Here is a 23,027-nt window from a genome sequence, read left to right as displayed (position 1 = left end):
TATATAACCTAGTCCTCATCAAATATACAGAGAAAGAATTATATTTATCACCTTCTTTCCATTCGTTTCATTATTTTCTTTTGTAACGGGATTAGGATTTATTTAACCTATTCCTCTACAAGTATATAGAGAAAGAATTGTATTTATCCCCTTAATCCGTGGATTTTCAATAATGACTCATATCATCAGAGGAAAGGAAATGCAATTAACAAAAATGTTCAACTATGGATAAACATATTTTTTGCTCATCAACACATATATTGAAAAAGTTATTTGAAAAGTATATTTCATTGAACATTGAAATAGGTTTAATTATTTCCGGGAAATTTCTGCCAGGTCGGACAAATAATAATCCAAGTGGAAAATTGGGGAAAATACAGTAATCCGTAACATTTGAAACAAACTCCAAATTGGAGGTAAGATCCAGAATGCATGAATATCCCGTAAAATGGGAGAACATTTCAATAAATCTATAATATGTCACTTGTATAAGGCGACTGCTAAATCAAGAAACATGTTTGTTTAGCCTATTCTAAAGATTGCAACATCCGGTATCTTATGAAATTTTGTTTTTTAAAGATGATTTTTTAAATTTAAGGGTCGTCTTAAACGCCGAAATATACTGTATATATATATATATATATATATATATGTACTCGGGGTTTCTTTATTCAAAAGTAATGGACTAGTGAATTCAACGAGGTTGTTAGATAGTGCTCAATAAAAAGAGCTGATAATACTTGTTTATTGTTATATAAACATGTTTACATCCCGCTGCTACAAGCAGCCACTTGTTTCAATCAAAAAACAGATATCATCAGGCAGCGACTTGACTGAAACAAGTGGCTGTTTGTAGCAGCGGGATGTAAACATGTTTATATAACAATAAACAAGTATATATATATATATACATATATATATATATATATATATATATATATATATATATATATACAGTGTTTCCTTTTCAGATTAAATATGTTTTTAACTCATTTCAAAGTATTTTTTAACATGTTTTATTAACTGTTTGCTCGTATATATATATATATATATATATATATATATATATATATATATATATATATATATATAGAAAGAGAGAGAGAGAGAGAGAAAGAGAGAAAATTAATGACAAAAAGGTTATATTTCAAAATTCATGATGTTGACCATCTTATAATTTATTCCTTTAATTCAATAGACTTACACAATTCTATGTCAACTGCATTAAAGAAAGAAATTATAAGCTGGTAAACGTCGTGAATTTTCGAATATAACTCTTTGTCTTATATTCTTTAATTGCTCTGTAATTACATTGAGCTTCTTAAATAAGGATTGATATATAATAAGAAAATATATTTCTACAGAAATATATATACATCAATATATATATACATTAAAAAAAATAAATAATAATAATAATAATAAGTATTATTATTATTATTATTATTATTATTATTATTATTATTATTATTATTATTATTATTAGATTACTCTGACAGACGTTAAAAAACATTTAAAAACTAAATGTTTAAAATTCAATAGGATTTCTAGCGGTTCATGGTAGCCGAATGGATTTGGTCGTTGCTAATGAAGTCACCGGTTTCGAATCTATCGACTGGTGTTAATCGTGACACCCTGCACTGATGATTGCCAAAAGGATGAAACACTAGTGTCTGTAGGTATTTAATAATTATTATAGTAAAATAATTATATATATATATATATATATATATATATATATACTAGCATATATATATATATACTAGCATATATATATACTAGCATATATATATATATATATATATATATATATATACTATATATATATATACTAGCATGGGTGCACGGCGTTGCCCGGGTGTTTTGAGGTGTGTGTTGAGCAAAACCCAAAAACTGGTAGTAGAAAAGCAGGCTCGAACCCGTAACGTGAAGGAGGAAAAGAACGAGAAAAAACGTGACGTCTTTGCTGTTAAGACCACCGCCGCCAAACCGGAAGTGAGGTAGGTCTAAATTAAGGCTAGGCAATCGAAAAGAGGGGATGGCTTTCGAAAATGTCGGAGCAAAAAGCGGCCCCGCCCTGTAGAAAAGTGCCCAGTTAAAGGTGTAGAGATTAATGTTTTTGGCCAATTATTCGGTATTTTTTGCCTGAAAGGTCGAGCCTAAAAACGATACTGATCTAGTGAAAATCTGTCGCCTCGGTCGAAAGTTTTAGGCAGACATGCAAACATACATACATAGATTTATATATTGGTAGCTCCAATTTTCGAGCCAAACCGATTAAAAATTTTGCCCTATCTCTGAATACCCTTTATGTAAAATTTCATATGTTTAGACCAGAAATTGTCTGAGTAATTGGACCCCTATTATGACCCCTTAAAATTTATTGTTTTGGACTCAAATCAAGTTATTAAGTTAGATCCATGCCCAAGGAACCTATATCTAAAATTTCAAGTGTTTAGACCCAAAATTGTCGGAGGAGTTTGGTAGAGTTCTCAAACGTTAAATACTTGAACTTTGACCCCTTAACAAGCAAATCTCTAGCCGAAAATGGGTTACAAAGATTTTCCCAAATCTCACTACCACGGATATCAAATTTCGAGTAGACTTAAAATTGACAGAGTTATTGCGTAGGGAAATGTACACAGACAGACAGACACTTTTACTTTTATATATACACTAGCATGGATGCCCGGCGTTGCCCGGGTATTTGGAGGTGTATGTTGAGCCAAAAAAAAAAAAGCGGTCAATTTTTTTAACTTTGAATCCTATTATGCACCCTTAAAATTTATTGTTTTGGACTCAAATCAAGTTATTATCCATGTCCAAGGAACCTATACCTAAAATTTCCAGTGTTTAGACCCAAAATTGTCGGAGGAGTTCTCAAAGGTCAATTCGTTGAACTTTGACCCTTTAACAGCCAAATTTCTGGCCAAAAACCGATCACATAGATTTTCCCAAATCTCAGTACCCTGTATATCAAATTTCGAGTCTGTAGGCTGAAAATTGACAGAGTTATTGCATAGGGAAATGTACACAGACACACACACACACACACAGATACACAGATACACAAACACGTTCACTTTTATAGATATACTAGCATGAGTGCCCGGCGTTGCACGGGTGTTTGGAGGTGTATGCTGAGCAACAAAAAAAAAACGGTCAATTTTTTTAACTTCAAAAATTCCCGGAGGAACTGTATGTCGATGACTACAAAAATATATATATATATATATATATATATATATATATATATATATATATATATATATATATACTAGCATGGTTGCCCGGCGTTGCCAGGGTATTTGGAGGTGTATGTTGAGCAAAAAAAAAAAAAAGTGGTCAGTTTATTTTAATTTGACTCCTATTATGACCCCTTAAAATTTATTATTTTAGGCTCAAATTAAGTTATTAAGTTAGATCCATGTCCAAGGAACCTTTTTCTAAAATTTCAAGTGTTTAGACCCAAAATTGTCGGAGGAGTTTGGTAGAGTTCTCAAAGGTCAAATCGTTGAACTTTTACCCCTTAATCGCCAAATGTCTGGCCAAAAACCGATTACAAAGATTTTACCAAATCTCAGTACGCTACATATCAAATTTCAAGTCTGTAGACTAAAAATTGACAGAGTTATTGCATAGGGAAATGTAGACACACAGACACGTTCACTTTTATAGATACAGAAATTTAAAAAAATAATTAGATCTAAGAGACGTTAAACAACATTTAAAAATAAATGTTTAAAATTCAACAGCATTTCTCGCGGTTCATGGTAGCCGAATGGATTTGGTCGTTGTTAATAAAACTGGTCAAAGGGAAAATTATTCCCAAACTCGCATTTAGGTAAAAATGGGCTTCCATATAAATAATTGAATTCATTCAATAAGTAATAAAATAAAATAAAAACAACATGTACGTAAAAATGCGATAAACTAGTAGTCCTGATAGCTCAGTGGGAGAGGCTTCTTATCACGGGGTCCCGATTTTGAATCTCACTAGATTCAGCCACTCAGTGTCAGTGGATAATTATATTTTTAAAATAATATATATATATATATATATATATATATATATATATATATATATATATATTCTTTGAAGTTTTTAACCTTTAAAACTATACAAAAAATATTTTTTATCATTCGTTAGAAAACCATCTAGTCAGTAAGTCATTTAATCACCTGCAATCACTGCATCAACTCGCTCTCGAATTTACTATAATACCAATAATTTATTTTTCAAGGGATCATCAGTTGCTTACCATGAAACATTGTTTCGGGGATATATATATATATATATATATATATATATATATATATATATATATATATATATATATATATATATATATATATATATATATATATATATAAAGGTTATGAGGGTTTTTTGGAGCACGAAAAACGATGTTACTTTTTGTATTTAATATTTTTATTGATATTTTTTTATATTTCAAGCGGGCCTCCGCTCTTGGTCACAAAAAAGTATCGAAATGAGAAAATATAAAAAATAGCAATAAATATATTAAATACAAAAAGCAGCATCGTTTTCCATGCTTCAAAAACCCTCATAACCTTTAAATCACTATCCTTGAAGCATGGGTCGACTTTTAACATTATATATTTAAAACTAACAATAACAATAGAAAACAAACAAATAAATAAATTAAACAAACATGAATATACATAAACGATCATATATATATATATATATATATATATATATATATATATATATATATATATATATATATACACACACCTATACTCACACATAAATATATATTGTATATTTGTGTGTGTATAGGTGTATTGGGGTGGAGAGGGCTCCCGTAAGCCGTTGTAAAAGCAACCTTTCTAGGAGAAGCAAATCTCTGATTTAAAAACCATAAAGCGGAAGACCATTACCCGCATTAAGCTGGTCTGCAGTTTAATTTTTTTCTGGCTATCTTGCTCTTGCTTGTTGCTGGATCTCAACATTTTGAACCGAGAGAGAGAGAGACTTAGCTGTCGTACAAAACTAAGACTCTGTAACATCATCTTTGTATAGATACTCCCTCAGGCATTTGGGCTCATGGATTTCAAATGTCTGAGGGAGTGGCACTCGTCTGACAAGACATTGCAATCATCATATATATATATATATATATATATATATATATATATATATATATGTATGTATATATATGTGTGCATGTATGTGTGTACACATAGGTATATTTATTTATATATATATAAAAAAAAGGAAGGAAAAGATCTACCTTAAACCACTAACCTAGTTCTAAAACAGATCCTTTGTTCGATAAAATGCATGCCCATTGGCTGATAGAAAGGGGCGCGGTGGATACTAGAAAGCTGATTGGCTAACTAGAAATCCTCAACATATATAAAACCAAGAAGCAACCACAGAATTCGCGCATAAGCCTGACGAATCCTATAGTGGATGAAACGCAGAATATTCAGTGTAGCTTAATCGCCATATATATTTTATAAATTACTATATATATATATATATATATATATATATATATATATATATATATATATATATATATATATGGTTGGTCACGTTCAATGCCGCCAAGACTAAACTAGTTTCATTCAATAATTACAAGAAACCCTCTCTACCACCTATAGCAATGGCCAACGACTCTTTATCTGAGAGTACATCTTTCAAACTGCTTGGCCTAACGTTCACAATAAACATGAGTTGGAACAATTACATTGAAGGCATTGCCAGGGCCGCTACAAGAAAGGTGGGCTCTCTCTACTCTCTCGTACTACTAACACCCGAAAGTATCCTGTACCTCTATAAGGCCACCATTCGCCCATGTATGGAGTATTGCTGTCACATTTGGGCTGGTGCATCTGCTACTAGTCTCTCGCTCCTTGACAAGGTTCAAAAGAGAGTCGCAAACCTAATAGGCCCTGAACTGGCATCTAAGCTTCAGTCTCTATCCCATCGACGAAATGTTGCATCCCTCTGCCTGTTCTACAAGTATTTTAGTGGTGAATGCTCTGACGAAGCACTTGTGCCCCCATGACGTGAGCACCCTCGACAAACCCGACAGGCTGCTAAATCCCACTCCCACACTGTAGAGATCCCTAGATGTAAAAGATCTTTCTACTCCAATAGTTTCTTCCCTAGAACCACTAGACTTTGGAATTCCATTCCAGGTCCCTGCTTCCCCAACAGTACTGACGTGCAGAAGTTCAAGTGTAACGTGAACCGACATCTTGCTGCCCAAATCCCTATATAGTACCCCAGTAGTTTTGCCCCTGATAGTAGCCCCCTATACCAAAGTGGCAATTTGCCTTGTTTGAAAATGTAAAATATTTTTTTTCAATCCCCCCCCTCTTTGGGTAGGGCACTGTCGTAAATAATCTCACCCGCTAATTAATTGGCTGAAAATGCGAAGGTCGTTGTTTGTTTGTTTGTTTACGAACAGGCGATTTGAGCACTATAAAAGTGGTGGCGGGTGTCTATTTAAATAGACATTCCGACGAGTTATTGTGGGCGTCGATTCCACGGTCGAGTGGGAGAACTGCCAACTGTCAATACGACGGTTCAAGGTTCAATCCTTGACTTGGGAGAGATGGTAGTCTCGCGTCATTGATGAGTTGTGATACGACGAAACAGGACTGTATGTCGATGACTACACACACACACACACACACATATATATATATATATATATATATATATGTATATATATATATGCACACCGTGTATTTCAACGTATAAGACGACCCTTAAACTTAAAATATCATCTTTAAAAACCAATGTATATATTTGTTTGTTTTTTTGTAAATTATCGCTTATCAAGGCTTGAAAGCCACTCGGGGATAAGGGTTAATGTATGCAAGGTGGTAGCGTTTTGTAATCGTTACTTATAAACTGTTTTAGAATTATTTCATCTATAAATACATAATAGTTTTATTTTTCATAAGATAACATAAAAATGGTGCAATTACTTTTAATCGCCCTGGGACGAACATTCTTCCAGAACGTTTATAAATATTTATTAACTCAACAGAGTTCTTTTCTTCGACAAATAAAGAGAAGAGCTAATCAAAGATGGCGACCACAATACAAGGAATGTCTTTATGATCGTACCTGTCCCGTCGTCGCCGTTTAAAAAACGACACTTTATGTAGGTCAATGCGATTTATGGTGGATGAATCTTTTGAATTCGTGTAGATTCCAAATTAGTCCTTATCGACGGTCGTCAAGATAACAGTTGGACTTTAAATTTGATGTATAACGTTATAAGTTTTCAAACAAATTTAGGTACTTATCGAGTTTATGGCCTAATCTCCGCCAACATTGCATCGGCAGATTACGTAAGCAGCCGGGAGATGCCGGAGCGATTATCCAATCAGCTGTCCAAAGTAACGTTTCAACGAACGCGTTAAATCCATTAAATTAAGAAGCATTTTAGAAACCAAAAATAACTTTTATTAAACTATAATTTTATTAAACTATACCTTCAAACACCCGGGCAACGCCGGACACCCAGGCTAGTCTAATATATAAAAGGCAAAGTTTGTGTGTGTGTGTGTGTGTGTGTGTGTGTGTGTGTGTGTGTGTGTGTGTGTGTGTGTGTCGCAAAAAATTTTCGACAGAAGCGGTGGAATCTGACGAAACTAGCATCGTTTTCAAGCACGATCCTTCGGACGCCAAATATCGAAAAATTGGCCCAAAACATTAATTCCTTTACCCTAAACTCGGCTGTTTTGTACAAGGAGGGATTTATTTTTGCGTCGCCATTTTGGCAGGTCATCGTCTTCTTTTTTGATTGACTATGCTTAATTTCAACGCTATCAACTTCCGATCGGGCCATGGAGATATCGGCTAAGACGTCACGTTTTTTTTTTTTACCTTTTTTTCTCCTTCGCGTTACGGGTTCAAGCCTGCCTGCCTGCCTGCCTGCCTGCCTACTACCGCTTTTTTAACACCTCTGCATACTGTTGTTTTGATTCCTGCCCCCTTCTACTACCACATTTTTCGGGGTTCGTTGTTACACAAACTACACACGCCCGGGCACCCCCGCTACTGTTGTTTTGACCCCCCTAAACACCCAGTAATCGAAAGAATAACATTCAACAATCGTTCTTTATATATCTGATGAGTCGTAGACGGCGAAACACGTGTCAATGGATAATTATATTTTAAAAATAATATAGGCCGCTCCCCATTTAGGGGGTACCAAACTGTTCAAAGGAAAAATTATTCCCAACTCGCATTTACGTAAAAATGCACTTTCGTATAAATAATTGAATTCGTTCAAAGAGTATCGCTAACAAAAAAATAAAACATCTCTCTCTCTCTCTCTCTCTCTCTCTCTCTCTCTCTCTCTCTCTCATATATATATATATATATATATATATATATATATATATATATATATATATATATATATATATATGGGCTTGTATTACTGTAGACATAGATTCGAAAAAGTTGTCAAAAAACAAATATATAACAAATAAATGTTATCAAAGGCAAGATAAGTTACTTTTCTACCTAACTGGATATATTTTTTGTGTTTTTATTCAGTGTAACATGTTTATTCAGCTCGAAAAACATGCAGTGTTTACCGATGTATTGGAAAATTCAAAATGGCGGCCGACTCTCTCTCGGAGAGGGGAAGTTTGGGAAAAGGTATTATAAATAATAAACTAGACAAAATAGTTAGAAATTCGTTCAATATATGTTACCGTGACATAAGTTGACATATATTCGGTTGTTTTTTAATAGTATTTTGTCTAATTTATTATTTATAACATCTTTTCCCAAACTTACCGTGTTAAACAGACAGTCGGGCGCCATCTTGAATTTTCCAATTTGGTGTACCATTTTTTTTTACATAAGTCCAACTCGCCGTTTACATTTGAAATGTCGACTTTTATAGGTTTTCGGGTATGCATACAACGAATAAACACCCCAACCTCGCCTTCTTAAGAACGGCTTTCGGAATAGACACCTCCAACCTCTCCATGTTAAGAACAGCTTTCTGAATAGACACCTCCAACCTTGTCAGCATACCCAAAAATCTATAAAAATTAACATGTCGAATGTGAACGATGTGTTGGACGTAATGCGAAAATGTACCGAATTTAAAAAGGGAACGAAATTTAAATTTCCGTTTCATTTTTACAACAACCCTAAAGCAGAGCATACTCGGCAAGTTTTACCAAAAAATCATTTTATTTTCAGTTATTCTGAACTGGGACCTAACAATTTAATAAACAAAATTGTAAAACTTGAATTTAACGTGTATGTACTATTAAAGAAAAAAACACATGTCCCAGTTTAGGCGGCCTAATAGTTTTATGGCACACATACGCACACACCCAGACACACACACACGAACGCACCCGCAGACACACACGTACACAAACGCAGAAGCACACAGGCAAACAACAACAAAAAAAAAACACGCACGCACACAGGTATGTATGTGCATGTGATTATTTATGTGTGGAAGTACAAATATGTTTGCACAAGTTTATGCGGCCTATTAGTTCAAGGGCACACATACATGCGCAAACAAAACAAGTAAACAAAAACAAACACACGCGGGTGTATGTGTAAACACAAGCACACACGTGCAGAAGTTTATGCGGCCGATTTGTTTAATAACAGCACACACACAAACAGCAACATTTTTTTAATATGTAAATACGTGTGTGATACGCTGTCGGTGTGTTTAATGCGATAAGAAATAAGCCAGAAGGTTTCTCTTCCGTATAAGCTATATTGAAATACAACTGAGCGTTCGATTTTGAGGCTGATACCGTTAATCAGTGAATACGTATAGGAAGACATCATTATTTTGTAGATGAAAAGTAATAAGAGTGTGCGATGTGTATGAATTCAGTAGCCAGTTAATGACGGTGTAGACACAGAAAAGTAGAAAAAAATATAAACTCACGCGGTGAAGAATGTGGTCGTAAGAAGACTTGTGGAATAAGGGGTATAATTGGAACTATTTCCTCTGTAGGTTATGACGATGATGAATGCGCCGCTTCTAGGAATAAATGTAAGTTTTAATATTACGAATTAATGTGTCTGTAATGTCGTTCTATAATTAAATAAAGGAATGGTTAAAAGGAATGGTCTACTTGTGTTGCATATCTGTTACCCTGCATAACCTCTTGTTCAGCTCCCCCTCACCTAACTGAAACTCTTTAAAAACATTGTGACAGTACAATAAAAAAAATAAGCTTAAACCAGGCCTAAGGACAAACAAATCCAACTCACCTCCTCCCTTGAGGCTTGCATTCACTAACATCCGTGGGCTTAGAACTAATTTAGCTGATGTTGAAGCATTTCTCTTAACAAATACCCCGGATATCTTAGCATTAAGCGAGACTAACCTACACTCCTCCATCCCCTCTAACTACTTTAACATGTCTGGCTATCTCCCACTCTGCCGTAAGGACTCTGACAGACATATGCAGGGACTTGGAGTCTACATTCGTAACACCCTCCCCCTGACTAGAGAAACAAACCTAGAAACGGACGATCAAGCCTTTATGTGCTTTAGACTAAACATACAACACAACATTAGCTACTTTTATTTTCTCTACCGCTCTCCCTCGACCCAGGAGTGCACCATAATAAACAAAGTCTCTGACAGTATAGACACAGCACTCTCCCTTGACACTAGCGCACAGGTACATGTATTTGGTGACTTTAATGCTCACCACAAAAACTGGCTTGGATTCTCTACTCACACAGATGCAGCGGGCAGCACAACACATAGTTTCACTATATCTCACTCCCTATCACAAATGGTTACGTTTCCAACCTGTTTCCCTGACCAGCAAGAACAACACGCATCACTTCTAGATCTGTTTCTGATGACAGTTCCCGAGGATTGTACAACAAATGCTGACAGCCCACTCGGGAACGCTGACCATGCAGTGATAATGGTAGAAATTGCCCTAAATCCTAGACCCAAAACTGAAGAGCCAGTGCTCAAAACAACGAGATATTATAAAAAGGCTGACTGGCAAGCCATCAGAGATCTTATCAGAGATGCCCCATGGGGAAATATTTTTTCTCTTCCTGCTGAACAGTGCGCAAATGAGACCACTGAATGATTCAAAACAGCAATGGAAGCACATGTTTCCATGCGGAAATTTTATAGCAAGCCCCACTCTCCTCAATGGTTTACTTCGACTTGCGCAACTGCCATCGCTCAAAGGCAGCATGCATACCGCAGATTTAACCGACATAATCCAGTTCAAACAAACAGAAGTATATAGAAGCTAGAAGTAAAATTAAGAAAGAAATAGCGACAGCTAAGAGAGAATTTACTGAAACCACTAAAAAACGCATCGAAGCACAAGAATTAGGAAATCGTGACTTCTGGAAAATCTACAACAGTGTAGTAAATAATGGGCAATCAACAATTCCCCCGCTAATCAACAATCACGAGGTTGTTTGCTCAGCAACCGACAAGGCTAATATGCTTGCCAGCCGGTTTGCCTCGAACTCCACACTGGATCCTACCAACCACCCCCTACCTGACTTTGCGGACAGACGCCACGCTAGACGATCTAAAAATCACCCCTGCTAAGGTACACGCTATCATAAAAAACCTTGACACTTCAAAAGCATGTGGACCTGATCTCATCCCAGCTGTGCTATTAAAAAAGTGCTCAGCCAAAGTAGCTCCAATTCTCTCCAAACTCTACAACAAATGCCTTAATGAATCATGCTTTCCGGGCTGCTGGAAAACTGCTTCTGTGGTACCAATATTCAAGAATTCTAGCGAAAGAACTGACCCATCAAATTATCGCCCCATTAGCCTCCTCCCACTTTTCGCCAAAATATTTGAGACCATAATTAACCATGCTCTAGTCCAGCACCTTACAAATGCTAAACTTCTGACTGACAAACAATATGGATTTAGACATGCCCGTTCCACAGCTGACATCCTCACTGTAATCTCTGAACGTATATACCATTCACTGGACAAAGCGGGAGAGGGCAGAGCGGTATCTCTAGATATGTCTAAGGCTTTTGACAGGGTATGGCACAAGGGTCTCCTCAGGAAAATTAAATCATACGGTATCACTGGTAGAATACTTAACATAATTAAATCCTTCTTAGATAAGAGAAAAATCCAGGTTGTCCTCGATGGCCGTACATCTAAACAGTGTGATATAAATGCGGGAGTGCCTCAGGGGTCTATCCTTGGACCTCTATTGTTCCTAATATTTATTAATGACCTCCACGACAAAACTGCCTCTGAGATGGGTACATATGCTGATGACACTACACTCTATAACAGGCATGGCAGGAAAACAAACGAACACATATCTAAAGAAATGGCAAAAACACTAGAGGATGACCTCCAATCTGTAGTGGAATGGGGACATAAATGGATGGTCACATTCAATGCTGCCAAGACTAAACTGGTTTCCTTCAATAATTACAAGAAACCTTCTCTGCCACCAATAGAAATGGCCAGTGACTCCCTGTCTGAGAGTACATCTTTCGAACTGCTTGGCCTAACGTTCACAGGAAACATGAGTTGGAACAATTATATTGAAAACATTGCCAGGGCCGCTGCGAAAAAGGTAGGCTCTCTCTACCGTGCTAGAAAACTGCTAACACCTGAAAGTATCCTGTACCTCTATAAGGCCACCATTCGCCCATGTATGGAGTATTGTTGTCACATTTGGGCTGGTGCATCTGCTACTAGTCTCTCGCTCCTAGGCAAGGTTCAAAAAAGAGTCGCCAATCTGATAGGCCCTGAACTGGCATCTAAGCATCTGTCCCATCGACAAAACGTTGCATCCCTCTGCCTGTTCTACAAGTATTTTAATGGTGAATGCTCTGACGAACTGCAGACACTTGTGCCCCCACGACGTAGCACCCTCGACAAACCCGACAGGCAGCTAAATCCCACCCCACACAGTAGAGATCCCTAGATGTAAAAGATCTTTCTACTCCAGTAGTTTCTTCCCCAGAACCACTAGACTCTGGAATTCCATTCCAAGTTCCTGCTTCCCCAAACTACTGACATGCAGAAGTTCAAGTGCAACGTGAACCGACATCTCGTTGCCCAAATCCCAACATAGTGCCCCAGTAGTTGTTGCCCTTGATAGTAGCCCCCTACACCAAAGTGGAAATGCGTCTTGTTTGGGGTGCAAATGTAATTTAAAAAAATAAATAAATAAAAAAAAAATAAAAAGTGTCAACACAATAAATTTGTATGTGCTATCTGTCGTGGAGTCAATGTGTTTCGTCCAGAAGGTTATAGTCTCCTCCAAGAACAAGATGAAGTCAGGATGGACCAGGTTCAGTGAGCAGAGAAAATAAAAGATACACATATGACCCCCACACACACACGCACGCATATGAACATTAAACGATCAAGAAACATAAAACGAATTACAGAACGTTAAGAACCAGTAATAGACATTTAGTAACACATTTACAAACAAACACGAAACGTTTTTATGGGTGTATACGTTCATGTTAGATAAGGTAACATGGCGCATTTTGGTGCCGTTTTTTGGTACATCTTATGTAATATCTGTAGATATAAATGAATAAATATTATTTTATTATATATATATATATTTAAAATAATATACATATATTAAATAATAGTTAATAATTATATATATTATATATATAATTATATATGTATATTATAATATATATATTAAATAAAAATTAATAATTTTGTATATATACACACACATCTTGTATATAGATATTAATTAAATAATAATTATATATATATATATAAATTAAATAATATATATACACACACATATACATATATATATTTATCCATATATATATCCACATATATATACATATATATGCATATATATATCCATATATATACATATACATATCCATATATATACATATATATACATATATATACATATATATATCCATATATACATATATCCATATATATATATATATCCATATATTTATATTCATATATATATATATATATATACATATATATATATCCATATATATATATACATATATATATATATACATGTATATACACATATATATACCCATATATATATACATATATATATATCCATATATACATATATCCCTATATATATATCAATATACACATACATATATATATCCTTCTAACGTGAATGAAATACGGAATATTCCGTGTAGCTTAATTGCCATATATATATATATATTATAACATACTACCTAGCTGTACCCATGTACTGAGCACTGTCGAAGTATTGAAGTAAATACTTAAAGTTTACGCATAAAATTATGCTTTCGTATATTAATTTATGTGATTAAACGAAGTAGTCATATATATACATATATATATATATATATATATATATATATATATATATATATATATATATATCCTTTCATAATAAAAGAATTCTGAGATGGGAAAGTTTTAAGTGGGCGTTTAAACCCTATTGTCTTGTTCAATTAAAAGAAAGTAGAAAGTAAACAAACGGCGTTAAGATTGTGAGAATATACGTTATCTTATTCGACATCTCATGCATAAAACATGTGTACCAAACATATCCATTATTCGATACAGAAAGTCAAAACCAGATGCGATTAACACATTTATGTAATTGGTAATTATGAAAGACCAGCAAGTTATATTATGCAAAACTATACAAGATTTTTAGATTTTTAATGTGCTTTTAAGGTGAGACTAATTTCTTTATTCTGTGAACGGCCATCTTGATTTTGAACGGCCATCTTGATTTATACATTTTTATCTTTAAGATGATCGTTTTTGTTTTTCTGGTGAGTCCACGGAAGGAAATATTCAATATTGACATACAAATATTCATTGTTCCTCGTTAACGAAACAGATCTGTAAAATGTACCAGAGTTTGTTATTACAAAAAAATGATTGGTAATATGAATAAAACGTTAGACTTTGGAATACATCAAAGTGTCCATTTATACATGTCTCTTGTATATTTAACAAACATAAGGGTTCTAATTAAAAAAAAAGGATTGCTATAAGCAAAGAGTGGCAAATAATGGCAAAACCTATACATACGTAAACATATATGTGTGTGTATACATATTTATACATATATATATACATATATATATATGTATATATATGCAAAAATACAAATATATATATATACAAAAATACAATATATATATTTATATATATATATAAACAAAAATACAATATATATATATATATATATATATATATATATATATATATATGAGCAAACAGTTAATAAATCATGTTAAACACACTTGAAAAGAGTTAAAAACATATTTAATCTGAAAAGGAAACACTAGATAAGTGGATAGTCCTTAATCCGCGGAATTTCGAGGAAATATTTCCTTCAATACTTTCCTTATATATATATAATATATATATATATATATATATATATATATATATATATATAAAATACAATATATATATATAATACAATATATATATATATATATATATATATATATATATATATACAAAAAAACATATTTAACCTAGGTTAAAAATAGGTTACGACTCTCCCTACTAAAATAGCAAACACAAAGGAACGGGGCAACCGGAGGTCAGCTGGGCCTTTGTCCTATAAGTGTCTGCTCATTGGCTGATTAGGAAGAGTGCGGTAGAAACTACAGCGCTGATTGGCTAACTAAAAACTCAATAGTAGGTGGGTATATAAAAACACGAGACAGCCAAAAAGTCCGTGCATAAGCCTGATGAATCCTAGCGTGGATGAAACGCGGACTATTCTGTGTAGCTTAATCGCCATATATATTTTATAAATTACTTTACATATATATATACATATATGCATACATATATATAGTAAGTTATAAAAATATATATGGCAACTTACTGCCTAGCTCTGCTTATGTATTGAGAACTGTTAAAGTAAGTACTAAAAATTTACGCATGAAATTATATTTTCGTATATTAATTTATGTGATTAAATGAAGTAGTCATATATATATATATATATATATATATATATATATATATATATATGTATATATATATATATAAATTTAGGATTTTTGTGTATTGATATTCATATTAAATCCCCTTTTTTTCTATTTATTTAAAAAGAAAATACAATTTTCTTATATATGGGTCGTGGAATTGCATTCATCTGCAAAAGATCTAGCTAATTTGCATATTCTTTTAAACATTCATTTTAATTAATTCCCTATTATTTTTTTCGGTTCTCTTATGGGATGATCATCTTTAGTTAACTATTACGTGTAATTATATCCATGCAGATATTCTACATGATTTATACTTGCATAATTTTTGCGTAAAAATGTTATATATATATATATATATATATATATATATATTATCTTTGAGCACTTCCAGTTGTAATAAAGTCGGTCAACTTAGCTAATACGCGCAGATCGTCATATAATGAATAGCTCACTCTGATTGACGTTAAAAGATACGTTCAACTGTATCTCTCGCGGTTGACAGTAGCCGAATGGTTCGGGTCCTTATTGATGAAGCCAGACATTACTTCTGTTGCCGGGGTTCGAATCTCTCGACTGGCGTTAATCGTGACACCTTGCACTGATGATTCCCGAAAGGATGAGACACTAGTGTTTATAAGTATTTAATAATTATTATACTAAATAATAATTATATATATATATATAATTAGGCAATAATTACTTTTATACCTAGAGATATTAGTGTCTCATGCTTGCGCAGTTATCAGTGTAGAGATGACAATTCCTGCCAGTCACGAGATTCTGAACTCAGCCACGGAGTCCCGGTTTGTTCCATTTGCTAAGTTTTTACTCCAGGGTTACCAAACAATTACCATCAAATCAAGGAATATTAAACATCGAATTTGGGAGAATACATAGGATAATCTACAGTGTTCGAACAAGCAGAAGTCGGGAACATTTCATCCTTAACTATTCTTGATTCTTGAAGAGGCTTGATAATTTGAATTAAACAATAATTTTTTTATATCTTTTACGAATTTCCGACCCTACTTATAATGTTTAATCATTCATTTATTTTTTTTTTATGATCACTTATGTCTGAAGTAATGTTTTTAGACGATATTTTAATAGCTATCTATAAAAAAAATCTAAATAGCTCAGTTCGTACAACATCCGGTTGAAGATCTATAGGTTTCGATTTCGACTATGTCATCCACTTTATTTTTGGGAATTGATTATTTAGCATTAAAGTGATACTTTCCATTTCGTTTTAAAACAATCTTGAATCATCGCCACACATAGAAAATGCCCTTTAAATCAGCAGTTTATATGAGCAGTGAGTTAAAACCTCGGAACCTAGACAGACCTTACAATATCATTAATATAAAAATTGAAACATTCTAAAACTACTTTCATTCGTTTATTTTTATGATTACTTATATTTGAATTAATGTTTTGAAACATTAATTCAAAGCAGGCACGGTTAACACATTTATTAAATTGGCATTTATGAAAGACCAACAAGTTATATTATGCAAAATAAAACAAGATAGGAACATCGATTACCGGTGAAACCAATTTTTTCATTAAAGGTCCATCTTGATTTACGCATTTTATCTTTAAGAATGTTTTTTGTTTTTAGAAAAGTCCATGGAAGAAAATATTGCCATACAAATATTGACGTACAAATATTGATTGTTCATCGTGGACGAAACAGGTCTGTAAAAAAATGTACTAAAATTTATTTGAAACATGAATTACTAGCGAAACTTAGATTCTTCATTTTGTGGGGGCTCCACGCAAGACGTCCGATCGTGTTTTTTATACTCCTTACTCCTTTTCCGAACACAATCAAGGGGAAATAATCAGCGGTTCTTTTGCACGCGAAAATGTTTCTTGTGACTCTCTGAACATTTGTGGTTGGTTGGTTGTTTTTGTTTTACGGCATATCAACCTTTTTCAGGTTATTTAATGCCGAATCTAGTTATTTTGAGGAACGATTTTTAATGGAGTATATTTGTTTTTTTAAGTCCGATTCTATTTAACTCATAGTAGGGACCCTAACAGGTACTACCACTCCGGGTCAGAGTGGACCTGGGAGCAATGGCAATTAAAGGATGGTTCTACACTCCCAAAGGCCCGCAAGGTGGGCTTCAACATCGGATATAGTTTTAGGTCATATCCAGGGCCTCTGAACATTTGTATTCTATGATTTTTTTAACTCTTGTTTTTTTTTTTACAAAAAACATTTTCAAATTAAGATAAGTATTTTGCGACGTTTTGTGATCAATAGCTTTCTTTCTAAAAAAAATCAATATTTAAAACTGGTATATTCCCGACACCAATAATTTTAATGCATTTTTTTTTTTTTTACATTTCGTAACCTGAAAAAACTGTATCCTTGGGCCACCGTACGCTGGGGTTATACTGTACTCGAAGATTCAACTAATAAAACAAGTCTCACCAGATAATTAAAGACATTTTTATGGTTTCTTGCTGTGTCTAATGTGTTTTCCCGTTCGTATTCCAAATCTCACATGTCTGTTTTAATGTATGTATGTATGTATGTATGTATGTATGTCACGCAAAAACTTTCGACAGGGCCTACGGATTTTAACGAGATCGGTATCATGTTGAAGTTCGACCCTTCGGACGAAAAATTGGCTCAAAAACAATAATTCCAATATATCTGCACATATATATATACATACATATTAATGCACACACACACACACACACACACATATATATATATATATATATATATATATATATATATATATATATATATATACATATACATATTCAGAAACTCTGATGAGTCGTAGACGATGAAACACGTGTCAGTGGATAATTATATTTTAAAAATAATAATACATACATATTAATACATATATACAGGGTGACCAAAAAAGACACAAAAGCTAAATGGAGGCCATCTAGAACATATGCTGCAGAACGGAGAAAAAAAGGCCAAAGACCCTAGTGTTTTGATCTGATGTTTTGAATATAATAAACTAGTTATGACCAAAGTTTAATTTCTTTCGGAAAAAAACACTAAGAAATGGGGCCTAATTAGAGGTGGAGCCCGTTTTTTGGGGGGTCAACCTGGGTATAGATTCAGCCACTCTGGTGAGTCGTAGACGACGAAACACGTGTCAGTGGATAATTATATTTAAAAAATAATAATATATATGCCGCTCTCCATTTAGGGGGTACCAAATTGGGCAATGGGAAAATTATTCCCAACTCGCATTTAGGCAAAAATGTACTTTCGTATAAATAATTGAATTCATTAAAAAGGTGTCGCTAACAAAAACAAATAAAAACATATATAGTGTCTAGTAGGCATTCAAGTTCTATGAGTGTGTGTGTGTATGTGTGTATATATATGTGTGTGTGTGTATGTGTGTGTATATATATATATATATGTAAGCATGTGTGTACATATATGTGTGTGTATATATATATGTATGTTAGTGTGTGTGTGTTTTTTTACATGGAAGTCACCACTTATCAAAGCCCGGAGGCCACTCGGGGATAAGGGTTATTGCGTGTATGGGATAATATCGTAGTAATCGTTAGTATTGGAGACATGATGAAGTGTCTTACTTAAGAGGGCTCCATCAGGAACTTGTTTCTGTTGGACTTGAAGACATCCAAGTTGTAGTCAGGTGGGAAACAGGCAAACAAGTGTGTGTATATATATATATATATATATATATATATATATATATATATATATATATATATATATATATATGTAATGGCAAGCAATCTATGAAAGATTAATGAAGCAACAGTAAACATAGTCACTAGTTTTGTCTTCTCCGCGCCACCCTCTCGAACCAAAGGTTCTCAAGTCCTTCGCCATCCCTACTCAAGGCACGCCTCCATGCTGGTCCATCTTCAGCTAGCTCCTCCCACACATTCACATCGATGCCAAGAGCAATCAGATCCCGTTTGGCCACGTCTTTAAAGTGCAGCACCGGGCGACCGAGGCTTCTTGATCCATTTAACAGTTCACTGTACAGGATATCCTTAGGGAGACGGCCATCGGGCATTCTGCGCAGGTGTCCAGCCAGCGCGATCGTTGTATCTTGAGTGTCTGGAACAAGGAGCGGCGGCCGGTACGTCTTAGCACCTCTTCGTTGGTGATTCTATCCCACTAATTGATGCCCATGATATGTCGCAAGCATCAGAGATGGTAGACGTTCAGTCTTTTCTCGTGACGAGCATACGTGGTTCAAGTCTCTGCTCCATACAGTAGGGTACTCATAACACAGCATTCGTAGATGCAGCATTTTGTGTGAGAAGTGAGGTATTTATTGAACCATGCTCTTCCACGTAGTTGGTTGAAAGTAGACGCTGCTCTACCTATGCGCGTTTGTAGCTCCTGTTCGATGGATACTCCCTTGTTGATGTTGGATCCAAGATACGCAAAGTTCTCGACAGTCTCTAGTTTGTGGCCATTGATGGTGATTGGTGATTCGTCACTCTGATGCATCACAACTGTCTTTTTCACACTGATTACCAGTGCGAACTCCGCACAAGCGGCGCTCAATTTGTCAAGCAGCCACTGGAGTCCACTGCATTTTTCCTGGATTTGACGCACTGAAAATATCATGTCCGTGGTTGAGCGCCCGTTGCGGAAGCCGCATTGCGATTCTGTATAAACGCAGTTTGCAATCTGCTGGAGCCTTGGAAGGAGCACTCTGGCAAAGACTTTGCCGGTGACACTGAGTAAAGATATATCATGGTAGTTATTGCAATCTCCTTTGTCTCCTTTCTTGGATAAAGTGACAATTTTAGCATCTTTCATAGCTGTTGGAAATTTTCCATTGCGTCAATTGGTACAGAGGAGGTCATACAAGTGCGGAAGCAGGAACTTATCGCACTTGAGCAGATCTGCTAGAATCTCCTCAGTACCTGGGGCTTTCCCTACATTCGTGTGTTGGAGAGCTACTTCGAGTTCTGACATAGTTAGAATGTTATCCAGTTCGACTAGGGTGTCAAAGTTCGGAGTGGAATTTAAAGCTGTGACTGCGATGTTGCACGGTTCGCCATATAGTACAGAGTAGTGCTCCACCCAGCGTTCAAGCTGCTTCATAGGATCAGTGATGAGCTCCCCTGTAGTAGATTTTAAAGGGCAAAGTTTCTTTGAACTTAGTCCAGTTGCCTTGCGGAGTCTACGGTACATCACACATAGTTTACCGCAGTCAGCTGCAGTCTGGATTTCATTGCACAGGTTGTTCCAGTAGTTGTTTGCACAGTATATATATATATATATATATATATATATATATATATATATATATATATATATATATATATATATATAAAATAAAAATTACAATTAAATTTACCAAAATGATCCAAGATGGTAAAACTAAAGTATATGATAAATATTAAAGAATTAATATTTATAAAGTAATCTCAACCAGATCCCGCATTTTGCTAATTCCTACTCTCTGATGAGAAGGAAAGTATTTCTTCGAAACTCCGCGGATTAAGGACTATCCACTTATTTAGTGTTTCCTTTTCAAATTAAATATGTTTTAACTCTTTTTCAAAGTTATTTTAACATGTTTTATTAACGATTTGCTCTTATATATATATATATATATATATATATATATATAACTAATTTATTTACTCACATAAATTAATATACGAAAGTATAAATTTATGCGTAAACTTTAAGTATTTACTTCAACAGTGCTCAATACGTGGGTAGAGCTAGGTAGTAAGTTCTGAGATATATATGGCGATTAAGCTACACAGAATATTCTTAATGCTTAATCGCTATATATATTTTATAACTTACTATATATATATATATATATATATATATATATATTATATATAGATATAGATATATACATATATAGATATATATATATATACACACACACATACACATATATATACACACAAATATATATTCTAGGTAAAAGTATTCTCGTGTTGTTCTGTTAGTGTGTGTGTGTGTGTGTGTGTGTGTGTGTGTGTGTGTGTGTGTGTGTGTGTGTGTGTGTGTGTGTGTACACTGAAGATGAGAGCAGTAGTCCGAACAATCCAAATAATACGAATAACCAATCCTCATCTCAAAAACGCAGAAATGTAAAATGGATAGCAGTTATAACAATTGGAATTAAACACACAATAACAAAAAATCAAAAGAACTTTCACTTACCTGGCTTTTTTGTTGTTGTTGTTGTTGTTGTTGGTTTACTCTCTGAGAACAAACCTGAAACGCCTCAATGTTTTATCGCGTTTTACAAAAAGTTAATTGTCCTCTATATTTAGGTAAAGTGGCCCATAAAAACAAAATTATATTATTATGAAAGCAATAAGACACAGATTTCGTCAAACTTTGGAATGACTTGAAAAAAAAAAAAGGTTACATCAAAACAAACGTATATATTATAATTGCGCGCACTTGTGTGTAAAACTTGTTTTTGTAGCCATGCTTTTTTTTGGTGTGAGTGTGTGATATGGCTAGCGGCTTTAACTAAAACGCAGTACACATATATAAATATATCAACATATGAATTTATATTGAAAGAGAGAGACGTTTCTTGTTTCCAATAATCCTGAGAAGTGGTTGTTGTAGTTGTCGTTGTTGTAGACGGCGCACCTGTAAGTCAGGACTCATTGAAAAGAAAGAAAGAAAGAAAAGAAAGAAAGAAAGAATAAAAAGAAAGAAAGGAAACCCCCAACCAAAAGCTAAAATCTATGAACATAAATAAATAAAAAGAAAGGAGGGCAGAAATGTGTATTAATTTTATCTATGTCATTTCGTTAGTTATGTGTGTGTGTGTGTGTGTGTGTGTGTGTGTGTGTGTGTGTGTGTGTGTGTGTGTGTGTGTGTGTGTGTGCTTGTTTGTGTGCGTGTGTGTTTGTGTGCGTGTGTGTGTGTGTGTTTATGTGTATGTGTGTTTGTGTGTGTGTGTGTTTGGGTGTTTGTGTGTGTGTGTGTGTGTGTCTCTGTTTGTGTATGTGTTTGTGTGCATGCGTGTGTGTGTTTATGTGTGTGTGTGTGTGTGCGTGTGTGTGTGTT

At 34.3% G+C, this 23,027-nt stretch overlaps 1 long non-coding RNA gene across 1 annotated transcript in view; it reads right to left on the bottom strand.

The window, feature by feature from the left end:
- Positions 1–22,797, bottom strand: part of LOC145270843 (uncharacterized) — a 145,432-nt gene extending 122,635 nt beyond the window's left edge. The window contains exon 1 of the long non-coding RNA XR_013865594.1: positions 22,161–22,797. This is a non-coding gene — a long non-coding RNA (uncharacterized LOC145270843). The remainder of the gene's footprint in view (positions 1–22,160) is intronic.
- Between the last annotated feature and the right edge of the window lie 230 nt (positions 22,798–23,027).

The sequence above is a fragment of the Euprymna scolopes genome, chromosome 46 (assembly GCF_053919585.1).
Source record: "Euprymna scolopes isolate OS-2025 chromosome 46, ASM5391958v1, whole genome shotgun sequence".
NCBI classification, from domain to species: Eukaryota; Metazoa; Mollusca; class Cephalopoda; order Sepiida; family Sepiolidae; genus Euprymna; species Euprymna scolopes.
This window is presented reverse-complemented; position numbering and strand designations above follow the sequence as displayed.